Source organism: Spermophilus citellus (assembly GCF_964194105.1).
Source record: "Spermophilus citellus genome assembly, chromosome: 18".
NCBI lineage: Eukaryota > Metazoa > Chordata > Mammalia > Rodentia > Sciuridae > Spermophilus > Spermophilus citellus.
In genome coordinates, this window is record NC_138200.1 from 1,654,885 (window position 1) to 1,667,039 (window position 12,155).

A 12,155-nucleotide genomic window follows, 5' to 3' on the forward strand; every position below is an offset into this window, starting at 1 on the left:
TGAAGGGCCTACTCTGTGTGTGTGTGTGAAGGGCCTACTCTGTGTGTGTGGGTGAAGGGCCTACTCTGTGTGTGTGTGTGAAGGGCCTACTCTGTGTGTGTGGGTGAAGGGCCTAATCTGTGTGTGTGGGTGAAGGGCGTAATCTGTGTGTGTGTGTGAAGGGCCTAATCTGTGTGTGTGGTTGAAGGGCCTACTCTGTGTGTGTGTGTGTGAAGGGCCTTCTCTTGTGTGTGTAAAGGACGTACAGTGTGTGTGTGTGTGAAGGGCCTACTCTGTGTGTGTGTGTGAAGGGCATACTCTGTGTGTGTGTAAAGGACCTACACTGTTTGTGTGTGTGAAGGGCCCACTCAGTGTGTGTGGGTGAAGGGCCTACTCTGCGTGTGGGTGAAGGGCCTACTCTGTGTGTGGGTGAAGGGCCTACTCTCTGTGTGTGTGTGAAGGGCCTGCTCTGTGTGTGTGGGTGAAGGGCCTAATCTGTGTGTGTGGGTGAAGGGCCTACTCTGTGTGTGTGTGTGAAGGGCCTACTCTGTGTGTGTGTGTGAAGGGCCTACTCTGTGTGTGTGGGTGAAGGGCCTACTCTGTGTGTGAAGGGCTTACTCTGTGTGTGTGTGAAGGGCCTACTCTGTGTGTGTGGGTGAAGGGCCAAATCTGTGTGTCTGTGTGAAGGGCCTACTCTGTGTGTGTGGGTGAAGGGCCTACTCTGTGTGTGTGGGTGAAGGGCCTACTCTGTGTGTGTGGGTGAAGGGCCTACTCTGTGTGTGTGAGAAGGGCCTACTCTGTGTGTGTTGGTGAAGGGCCTACTCTGTGTGTGTGAGAAGGGCCTACTCTGTGTGTGTGTGTGAAGGGCCTACTCTGTGTGTGTGGGTGAAGGGCCTACTCTGTGTGTGAAGGGCTTACTCTGTGTGTGTGTGAAGGGCCTACTCTGTGTGTGTGGGTGAAGGGCCTAATCTGTGTGTGTGGGTGAAGGGCCTACTCTGTGTGTGTGAGAAGGGCCTACTCTGTGTGTGTGGGTGAAGGGCCTACTCTGTGTGTGAAGGGCTTACTCTGTGTGTGTGTGAAGGGCCTACTCTGTGTGTGTGTGTGAAGGGCCTACTCTGTGTGTGTGGATGAAGGGCCTAATCTGTGTGTGTGAGAAGGGCCTACTCTGTGTGTGTGTGTGAAGGGCCTACTCTGTGTGTGAAGGGCTTACTCTGTGTGTGTGTGAAGGGCCTACTCTGTGTGTGTGTTTGAAGGGCCTACTCTGTGTGTGTGGGTGAAGGGCCTAATCTGTGTGTGTGGGTGAAGGGCCTACTCTGTGTGTGTGTGTGAAGGGCCTACTCTGTGTGTGGGTGAAGGGCCTACTCTGTGTGTGTGTGTGAAGGGCCTGCTCTGTGTGTGTGGGTGAAGGCCCTAGTCGGTGTGTGTGGGTGAAGGGCCGAATCTGTTTGTGTGTGTGAAGGGCCTACTCTGTGTGTGTGTAAAGGACCTACACTGTGTGTGTGTGTGAAGGGCCTACTCTGTGTGTGTGTGTGAAGGGCCTACTCTGTGTGTGTGGGTGAAGGGCCTAATCTGTGTGTGTGGGTGAAGGGCCTAATCTGTGTGTGTGGGTGAAGGGCCTACTCTGTGTGTGTGTAAAGGACCTACACTGTGTGTGTGTGTGAAGGGCCTACTCTGTGTGTGTGTGTGAAGGGCCTACTCTGTGTGTGTGGGTGAAGGGCCTAATCTGTGTGTGTGGGTGAAGGGCCTAATCTGTGTGTGTGGGTGAGGGCCTAATCTGTGTGTGTGGGTGAGGGCCTAATCTGTGTGTGTGTGAAGGGCCTGCTCTGTGTGCGTGTGTGAAGGGCCTACTCTGTGTGTGTGTGTGAAGGGCCTACTCTGTGTGTGTGTGAAGGGCCTGCTCTGTGTGCGTGTGTGAAGGGCCTACTCTGTGTGTGTGTGTGAAGGGCCTACTCTGTGTGTGTGTGTGAAGGGCCTACTCTGTGTGTGTGTGTGAAGGGCCTACTCTGTGTGTGTGTGAAGGGCCTGCTCTGTGTGCGTGTGTGAAGGGCCTACTCTGTGTGTGTGTAAAGGACCTACACTGTGTGTGTGTGTGAAGGGCCTACTCTGTGTGTGTGTGTGAAGGGCCTACTCTGTGTGTGTGTAAAGGACCTACACTGTGTGTGTGTGTGAAGGGCCTACTCTGTGTGTGTGTGAAGGGCCTACTCTGTGTGTGTGTAAAGGACCTACACTGTGTGTGTGTGTGAAGGGCCTACTCAGTGTGTGTGGGTGAAGGGCCTACTCTGTGTGTGGGTGAAGGGCCTACTCTGTGTGTGGGTGAAGGGCCTACTCTGTGTGTGTGTAAAGGACCTACACTGTGTGTGGGTGAAGGGCCTACTCTGTGTGTGGGTGAAGGGCCTACTCTGTGTGTGTGTGTGAAGGGCCTGCTCTGTGTGTGTGTAAAGGACCTACACTGTGTGTGGGTGAAGGGCCTACTCTGTGTGTGGGTGAAGGGCCTACTCTGTGTGTGTGTGTGAAGGGCCTACTCTGTGTGTGTGTAAAGGACCTACACTGTGTGTGGGTGAAGGGCCTACTCTGTGTGTGGGTGAAGGGCCTACTCTGTGTGTGTGTGTGAAGGGCCTGCTCTGTGTGTGTGGGTGAAGGGCCTAATCTGTGTGTGTGTGTGAAGGGCCTACTCTGTGTGTGTGTAAAGGACCTACACTGTGTGTGTGTGTGAAGGGCCTACTCTGTGTGTGTGTGAGAAGGGCCTAATCTGTGTGTGTGGGTGAAGGGCCTAATCTGTGTGTGTGGGTGAAGGGCCTAATCTGTGTGTGTGTAAAGGACCTACACTGTGTGTGTGTGTGAAGGGCCTACTCTGTGTGTGTGTAAAGGACCTACACTGTGTGTGTGTGTGAAGGGCCTGCTCTGTGTGTGTGTGTGAAGGGCCTACTCTGTGTGTGTGTAAAGGACCTACACTGTGTGTGTGTGTGAAGGGCCTACTCTGTGTGTGTGGGTGAAGGGCCTAATCTGTGTGTGTGGGTGAAGGGCCTAATGTGTGTGTGTGGGTGAAGGGCCTAATCTGTGTGTGTGTAAAGGACCTACACTGTGTGTGTGTGTGAAGGGCCTACTCTGTGTGTGTGTAAAGGACCTACACTGTGTGTGTGTGTGAAGGGCCTGCTCTGTGTGTGTGTGTGAAGGGCCTACTCTGTGTGTGTGTAAAGGACCTACACTGTGTGTGTGGGTGAAGGGCCTACTCTGTGTGTGTGTGTGAAGGGCCTACTCTGTGTGTGTGTAAAGGACCTACACTGTGTGTGTGTGTGAAGGGCCTACTCTGTGTGTGTGTGAAGGGCCTACTCTGTGTGTGTGTAAAGGACCTACACCGTGTGTGTGTGTGAAGGGCCTACTCAGTGTGTGTGGGTGAAGGGCCTACTCTGTGTGTGGGTGAAGGGTCTACTCTGTGTGTGTGTGAAGGGCCTACTCTGTGTGTGTGTGTGAAGGGCCTGCTCTGTGTGTGTGGGTGAAGGGCCTAATCTGTGTGTGTGTGTGAAGGGCCTACTCTGTGTGTGTGTAAAGGACCTACACTGTGTGTGTGTGTAAAGGACCTACACTGTGTGTGTGTGTGAAGGGCCTACTCTGTGTGTGTGGGTGAAGGGCCTAATCTGTGTGTGTGGGTGAAGGGCCTAATCTGTGTGTGTGGGTGAAGGGCCTAATCTCTGTGTGTGTAAAGGACCTACACTGTGTGTGTGTGTGAAGGGCCTACTCTGTGTGTGTGTGTGAAGGGCCTACTCTGTGTGTGTGTGAAGGGCCTGCTCTGTGTGTGTGTGTGAAGGGCCTACTCTGTGTGTGTGTAAAGGACCTACACTGTGTGTGTGTGTGAAGGGCCTACTCTGTGTGTGTGTGTGAAGGGCCTACTCTGTGTGTGTGTGTGAAGGGCCTGCTCTGTGTGTGTGGGTGAAGGGCCTACTCTGTGTGTGTGTGTGAAGGGCCTACTCTGTGTGTGTGGGTGAAGGGCCTACTCTGTGTGTGTGTGTGAAGGGCCTACTCTGTGTGTGTGTGTGAAGGGCCTACTCTGTGTGTGTGGGTGAAGGGCGTAATCTGTGTGTGTGTGTGAAGGGCCTAATCTGTGTGTGTGGTTGAAGGGCCTACTCTGTGTGTGTGTGTGTGAAGGGCCTACTCTGTGTGTGTGTAAAGGACGTACAGTGTGTGTGTGTGTGAAGGGCCTACTCTGTGTGTGTGTGTGAAGGGCATACTCTGTGTGTGTGTAAAGGACCTACACTGTTTGTGTGTGTGAAGGGCCCACTCAGTGTGTGTGGGTGAAGGGCCTACTCTGCGTGTGGGTGAAGGGCCTACTCTGTGTGTGGGTGAAGGGCCTACTCTGTGTGTGTGTGTGAAGGGCCTGCTCTGTGTGTGTGGGTGAAGGGCCTAATCTGTGTGTGTGGGTGAAGGGCCTACTCTGTATGTGTGTGTTAAGGGCCTACTCTGTGTGTGTGTGTGAAGGGCCTACTCTGTGTGTGTGGGTGAAGGGCCTACTCTGTGTGTGAAGGGCTTACTCTGTGTGTGTGTGAAGGGCCTACTCTGTGTGTGTGGGTGAAGGGCCAAATCTGTGTGTCTGTGTGAAGGGCCTACTCTGTGTGTGTGGGTGAAGGGCCTACTCTGTGTGTGTGGGTGAAGGGCCTACTCTGTGTGTGTGGGTGAAGGGCCTACTCTGTGTGTGTGAGAAGGGCCTACTCTGTGTGTGTTGGTGAAGGGCCTACTCTGTGTGTGTGAGAAGGGCCTACTCTGTGTGTGTGGGTGAAGGGCCTACTCTGTGTGTGAAGGGCTTACTCTGTGTGTGTGTGAAGGGCCTACTCTGTGTGTGTGGGTGAAGGGCCTAATCTGTGTGTGTGGGTGAAGGGCCTACTCTGTGTGTGTGAGAAGGGCCTACTCTGTGTGTGTGGGTGAAGGGCCTACTCTGTGTGTGAAGGGCTTACTCTGTGTGTGTGTGAAGGGCCTACTCTGTGTGTGTGTGTGAAGGGCCTACTCTGTGTGTGTGGATGAAGGGCCTAATCTGTGTGTGTGAGAAGGGCCTACTCTGTGTGTGTGTGTGAAGGGCCTACTCTGTGTGTGAAGGGCTTACTCTGTGTGTGTGTGAAGGGCCTACTCTGTGTGTGTGTTTGAAGGGCCTACTCTGTGTGTGTGGGTGAAGGGCCTAATCTGTGTGTGTGGGTGAAGGGCTTACTCTGTGTGTGTGTGAAGGGCCTACTCTGTGTGTGTGTTTGAAGGGCCTACTCTGTGTGTGTGTTTGAAGGGCCTACTCTGTGTGTGTGGGTGAAGGGCCTAATCTGTGTGTGTGGGTGAAGGGCTTACTCTGTGTGTGTGTGAAGGGCCTACTCTGTGTGTGTGTGTGAAGGGCCTACTCTGTGTGTGTGGATGAAGGGCCTAATCTGTGTGTGTGAGAAGGGCCTACTCTGTGTGTGTGTGTGAAGGGCCTACTCTGTGTGTGAAGGGCTTACTCTGTGTATGTGTGAAGGGCCTACTCTGTGTGTGTGTTTGAAGGGCCTACTCTGTGTGTGTGGGTGAAGGGCCTAATCTGTGTGTGTGGGTGAAGGGCCTACTCTGTGTGTGTGGGTGAAGGGCCTACTCTGTGTGTGTGTGTGAAGGGCCTGCTCTGTGTGTGTGGGTGAAGGGCCTAGTCCGTGTGTGTGGGTGAAGGGCCGAATCTGTTTGTGTGTGTGAAGGGCCTACTCTGTGTGTGTGTAAAGGACCTACACTGTGTGTGTGTGTGAAGGGCCTACTCTGTGTGTGTGTGTGAAGGGCCTACTCTGTGTGTGTGGGTGAAGGGCCTAATCTGTGTGTGTGGGTGAAGGGCCTAATCTGTGTGTGTGGGTGAAGGGCCTGCTCTGTGTGTGTGTGTGAAGGGCCTGCTCTGTGTGTGTGTGTGAAGGGCCTACTCTGTGTGTGTGTAAAGGACCTACACTGTGTGTGTGTGAAGGGCCTACTCTGTGTGTGTGTGTGAAGGGCCTGCTCTGTGTGTGTGGGTGAAAGGCCTACTCTGTGTGTGTGTGTGAAGGGCCTACTGTGTGTGTGTGGGTGAAGGGCCTACTCTGTGTGTGTGTGTGAAGGGCCTACTCTGTGTGTGTGGGTGAAGGGCCTAATCTCTGTGTGTGGGTGAAGGGCCTAATCTGTGTGTGTGTGTGAAGGGCCTAATCTGTGTGTGTGGGTGAAGGGCCTACTCTGTGTGTGTGTGTGAAGGGCCTACTCTGTGTGTGTGTAAAGGACCTACACTGTGTGTGTGTGTGAAGGGCCTACTCTGTGTGTGTGTGTGAAGGGCCTACTCTGTGTGTGTGTAAAGGACCTACACTGTGTGTGTGTGTGAAGGACCTACTCAGTGTGTGTGGGTGAAGGGCCTACTCTGCGTGTGGGTGAAGGGCCTACTCTGTGTGTGTGTGTGAAGGGCCTGCTCTGTGTGTTTGGGTGAAGGGCCTAATCTGTGTGTGTGTGTGAAGGGCCTACTCTGTGTGTGTGTAAAGGACCTACACTGTGTGTGTGTGTGAAGGGCCCACTCTGTGTGTGTGTGTGAAGGGCCTACTCTGTGTGTGTGGGTGAAGGGCCTAATCTGTGTGTGTGGGTGAAGGGCCTAATCTGTGTGTGTGTGTGAAGGGCCTGCTCTGTGTGTTTGGGTGAAGGGCCTAATCTGTGTGTGTGTGTGAAGGGCCTACTCTGTGTGTGTGTAAAGGACCTACACTGTGTGTGTGTGTGAAGGGCCTACTCTGTGTGTGTGTGTGAAGGGCCTACTCTGTGTGTGTGGGTGAAGGGCCTAATCTGTGTGTGTGTGTGAAGGGCCTACTCTGTGTGTGTGGGTGAAGGGCCTACTCTGTGTGTGTGTGTGAAGGGCCTACTCTGTGTGTGTGAGTGAAGGGCCTAATCTGTGTGTGTGGGTGAAGGGCCTACTCTGTGTGTGTGGGTGAAGGGCCTAATCTGTGTGTGTGTGTGAAGGGCCTACTCTGTGTGTGTGGGTGAAGGGCCTACTCTGTGTGTGTGTGTGAAGGGCCTACTCTGTGTGTGTGGGTGAAGGGCCTACTCTGTGTGTGTGTGTGAAGGGCCTACTCTGTGTGTGTGGGTGAAGGGCCTAATCTGTGTGTGTGGGTGAAGGGCCTACTCTGTGTGTGTGGGTGAAGGGCCTACTCTGTGTGTGTGTGTGAAGGGCCTACTCTGTGTGTGTGGGTGAAGGGCCTACTCTGTGTGTGTGGGTGAAGGGCCTACTCAGTGTGTGTGGGTGAAGGGCCTACTCTGTGTGTGTGTGTGAAGGGCCTGCTCTGTGTGTGTGGGTGAAGGGCCTAATCTGTGTGTGTGTGTGAAGGGCCTACTCTGTGTGTGTGTAAAGGACCTACACTGTGTGTGTGCGTGAAGGGCCTACTCTGTGTGTGTGCGTGAAGGGCCTAATCTGTGTGTGTGGGTGAAGGGCCTAATCTGTGTGTGTGGGTGAAGGGCCTAATCTGTGTGTGTGGGTGACGGGCCTAATCTGTGTGTGTGTGTGAAGGGCCTACTCTGTGTGTGTGGGTGAAGGGCCTACTCTGTGTGTGTGTGTGAAGGGCCTACTCAGTGTGTGTGGGTGAAGGGCCTACTCTGTGTGTGGGTGAAGGGCCTACTCTGTGTGTGGGTGAAGGGCCTACTCTGTGTGTGTGTTTGAAGGGCCTACGCTGTGTGTGTGGGTGAAGGGCCTACTCTGTGTGTGTGTGTGAAGGGCCTACTCTGTGTGTGTGGGTGAAGGGCCTACTCTGTGTGTGTGTGAAGGGCCTGCTCTGTGTGTGTGGGTGAAGGGCCTACTCTGTGTGTGTGTGTGAAGGGCCTACTCTGTGTGTGTGTTTGAAGGGCCTACTCTGTGTGTGTGGGTGAAGGGCCTACTCTGTGTGTGTGTGTGAAGGGCCTACTCTGTGTGTGTGGGTGAAGGGCCTACTCTGTGTGTGTGTGAAGGGCCTGCTCTGTGTGTGTGGGTGAAGGGCCTACTCTGTGTGTGTGGGTGAAGGGCCTACTCTGTGTGTGTGGGTGAAGGGCCTACTCTGTGTGTGTGGGTGAAGGGCCTACTCTTTGTGTTTGGGTGAAGGGCCTACTCTTTGTGTTTGGGTGAAGGGCCTACTCTGTGTGTGTGGGTTAAGGGCCTACTCTGTGTGTGTGTGAAGGGCCTACTCTGTGACATCGGGAAGTCTGACGTAAGGACCCCGTTAGGGGCAGAATGAGTTGGATGCTATAACACGTTACCACAAATTTGGTGTCTCACTATTCTACCTGTCAGAAGTCTGAGATGGGTGTCACTGGGATCACACAGTGCTCCCTACAGAGGCTTTGGGGGACCATCAGACCCCCTTTTCCAGCCCCTCCTCCACCTCCAGAGCCAGCAGTGACCATTTGACTCTCACACTGACCCTCCTGTCTCCCTCTCCCAGGCTTGAGGACACTTCCAATCCCACGGGCTGACCTGGTCACCCAGCTCATCTGCTCAACTCCAGCTGAGGAGTCCCCACATCTCATCTGCAACCTCAGTGCTCCTCAGCAGGCCACCAGACGTCGTCACGTGTGCTGAGGACTTGGACCCGTGCATCTTCTGGAAGTCAGCATTCTGCCTATCACAGGTGTTAAAACACAACCATTGAGAGAGAGAAATGGAGGATCGATTCACAGGGGAAATGGAGAGCCTGTGAGCACAGGCATGGCCGGAGTGAGAGATGGTCATCTTGCTGCTGAGGCAGAGGGCTCAGGCAAGGCGTGGGGGTGCCCACTCACCATGCACTTGTGGCTGCCTGGCCCGGGTCACCCCCACCCCCCAGGCCTGATGTTCGCTGCTGACTCAGAGGCGCTGAGCCTCCTACCCAGACAGGAGGTGATCTAGGTATGGTCTCAGCAAACCCTGCCCGTCCTTCAAGGCTGCGTGTGAACACCACCTCCGTGGGACCCTGCAAATATTTGCCACCCCTGGATGGTCCAGCGTCACCTCCATCTCCAACTGTTTCTCAGCCAGAACTTTGCACCAGAGCCCTGCTGAGTGTTGGGCACGGAGTTTGAATCTGAGACCTCAACAGCCCACGTCCTCCCGGAGGACAGGCAGCAGACAGGGTCAACAGCAGCAGCTGCCGAGTGCCTGCGGTCAGAACCTGCCAGTCAGGGTCCGAACCCAAACGCATCCCCAGGTTCGGCAGTAACACAAATGGAACAGTGTAGAGCAACGACAAAGAGCCCCTCTGGTTTACTTCCACTCTCTGACAGTGAAATGGCATGCAGACCCAGAGGGACACTGACCACGGCAAGGGAAGCCAAGGAACTGCTGTGGCCGGGTGCGGAAGGGGAGAGGGAAGGGTGGCATCAGGAGAGCGCCGATGCCCGGGTAACCCAGCAGCTTTCGGGGGGCTCTCCCGAGACTTCCAGCTTGTCCAGAGAAGATGGAAGTCTCCTCTTCTCAGAAGATGTCTTGTGCATTTCATTTTATTTTTGTGGCACAGGGGACGGAACCCAGAGGCACTCTACCACTAAGCCGCATCCTATCCCTTCTTATTTTTTATTTTGAGAAAATCTCTCTAAGTTGCTGAGGCTGGCCTTGGACCTGCCATCCCCCTGCCTCAGCTCCGCTAGCTGTTGGGATTACAGGTGGGCATCACCGTGCCGGGCCTCCTCTGCATTTCAGAGTGTCCACGACTATGTCAGATGTTTAAGAGGAAGACACTGGATGAGCCCAGCAGCACAGGTCATGAAGCTGAGCTACCCTGAGGTTGCCCTTCGCAGCCTCAGTGAAGGCTGAGGGCAAGTGCCGGGCCCAGAGAGGTGAGGATTCAGCATGGACCGTTCTCCAGAAAAGGAAATCATTCACACACACACAGAGATAAGAGTGTGTGAGGCAGGCGGCACTCCCAGGAAGTCTGTTTCGTTTATTCTTCTTGTTTTTAACAGGAGACACGAATCATGGGAGGAGGCCCAGGAAGAGGGGGATGAAGGCAGGAGAGGTGACACACCCAGGCGACGGGGTCAAGGTGAGAAGCAACGGGTTAACAGGGGACGGGGAGGGGAGCAGACGAGGAAGGAGGGCCGGCATCTCACAGCCCCGGCGGTGTTCTCGGCGAAATAGCGGAGAGGCCAGAGAAGGAGCACCCACGACAACATGGCAGTGCCAATACCTGCAGGGACCAGCACTCGGGGCGGCCCTCCGTCAAGCCCGGCGCCCCGCACGGTGCGGCTTCACAGCCTGCGCTCCCGGCCCCCGCGCTCCGGGCCCACGCGGGGCACACACACGCGCAGGTGCGCACGCGGCCCCGGAGGCAGAGGGCCGCCCACAGACCCGGGACCCCAGACGGGCGCGCCCCACGCGGTGCCAGGGCCGGAATGCGCGCTCCTCCGTGCGGGGTCCCCTCTCCCGCCTCCCGCGGAGCGGAAATTCACGCAACCCTCAGGCGGTGGACAGACCCGGTTGGCGGAGAAAGGGACCCACCTGGACCGAGCCCCCAGCCCCTCCCACTGAAGGCCCGAGAAGCCCTCCCTCTCCAGACCCCACCGCGGGAGCCTCGGGGCCTCGCCCGTACACAAACACACGCCTCCGGTCTCTACCCACGCCCCCAGCCCCTCTCCCCTCCCCTTCCCGCCGTGGGGTCCCTCTGAGGACTCACCCTCCCCAACCAGACCCGGTCGGGGCACTGCAGAGCCGGCGCTGCGGACTGCGGCTGCGCAGACGCGGAGGCTGCGGTGGGAGGTGGGAGGTGGGAGGTGGGAGGTGGGAGGTGGGAGGTGGGAGGTGGGAGGTGGGAGGTGGGAGGTGGGAGGTGGGAGGTGGGAGGTGGGAGGTGGGAGGTGGGGAGAGGGGAGCGGAGGCAGCCTCCTCCCTCAGCCTCCTCCTCCCCCGCCCTGGGAGCCTGCACCTGGAAGGAGCGGAGGAGGAAGGACCACGGAACTCTGTGCCCGCTGCGTGGCTGTGGGACAGGGAGGTTCTGGGCAGGCCCTGAGGGTCCAGCCAGAGTGGGATGACCGTCCATCCCCCGCTGAGGGGCACGTAGGTCACATCGCGCTCCGGCTGCAGTCGCACTCAGGACAAAAGCTTTGCACACGCCCCTGCAGGCTTTTCTGTTTTACACACGGCCCCTGGGAACCTGAGACCCGCCTGCTGGAGGTCAGGAGCGGACTTTGCCACCTGGCCTGGAATGTCGTGGGGATATGGACACTTCCGTGCCTCGGTTTCCCGTTCTGTCGGGAGGAGCTGCTCACGGTCACCCTCCCCCAGGACGCCCGCGGAGGGTGAAAATGAGGAGCGCACAGTTCCTAGAGCAGCCCTGGGGAGGCTACACCGCATTTCTCAACTTTCTAACCTAGGTGTGGTGCGGGACGGTTTTGCTTGGAAATCTTATTTTCATTTCCTGGATTACTAACAAAGTGAGCCAGATTAGCTTGTGAGTTACCTGTCGGTCTCCCTGTACTAGTGGCTCTTATATAGTGGTTTATAGTTGATCTTTCTATATTCCAGATATTAATCCTGTGCCCGTCAGTCTGTCTGTGGTGAATATTTACTCACCCTGTTCCTTTTCATTTTATTTACACATTGCTGGAAGTTTTGAATTTTGAAAAGAATCCAATTTGTTTTTTGCTTTTATGTATGATTTAAAATATCCTTCCTCCCCCTGACCTCACAGACCTTCCTACATTACTGTCCTACATTACTGCCTGGTATGTAGTTACTTGAATCTTCTGGATATCTGTCTAATGCTGTGAAGTAAGGATTTGCTTTTCTTTTCCAAATGGGTAGACAGTTGAATTGCACTGTATTCTAGAAAGGCATCCAAACCACGTCATTCTTCCAGCAGATCCTGTCAGCAAAGGCCCCTTTCGTACATTATGTCGACAATAATGCTAGACATTATTGTCCCCATTCTACAGAGAAGGGACAGGGCACAGAGGAGTTGAGTCATTTGTTCAGAGTGTGAAGAGGAGAGATGAGTTAAAGAGTAAGGCACTTCATGAACCCTCGGTGCTTCCTCTGCTGACAAGTCATGGAGGGCCAGGGCCAGGGCCAGGGCACTGCCCAGCTTAGGAGCCACAAGGGTCCAGCTGGACCTCCAGACAGCTCCAAGTGCACACTGTCATGTTAACTGGGTCTTGGCTTCCTCACCTGCAAAGTGCAGACAGTGATGGCTCCTACCTGCGGGGTGTCTGAGCATCATGAGTTAGTGACTGCACCTCACACATAATAA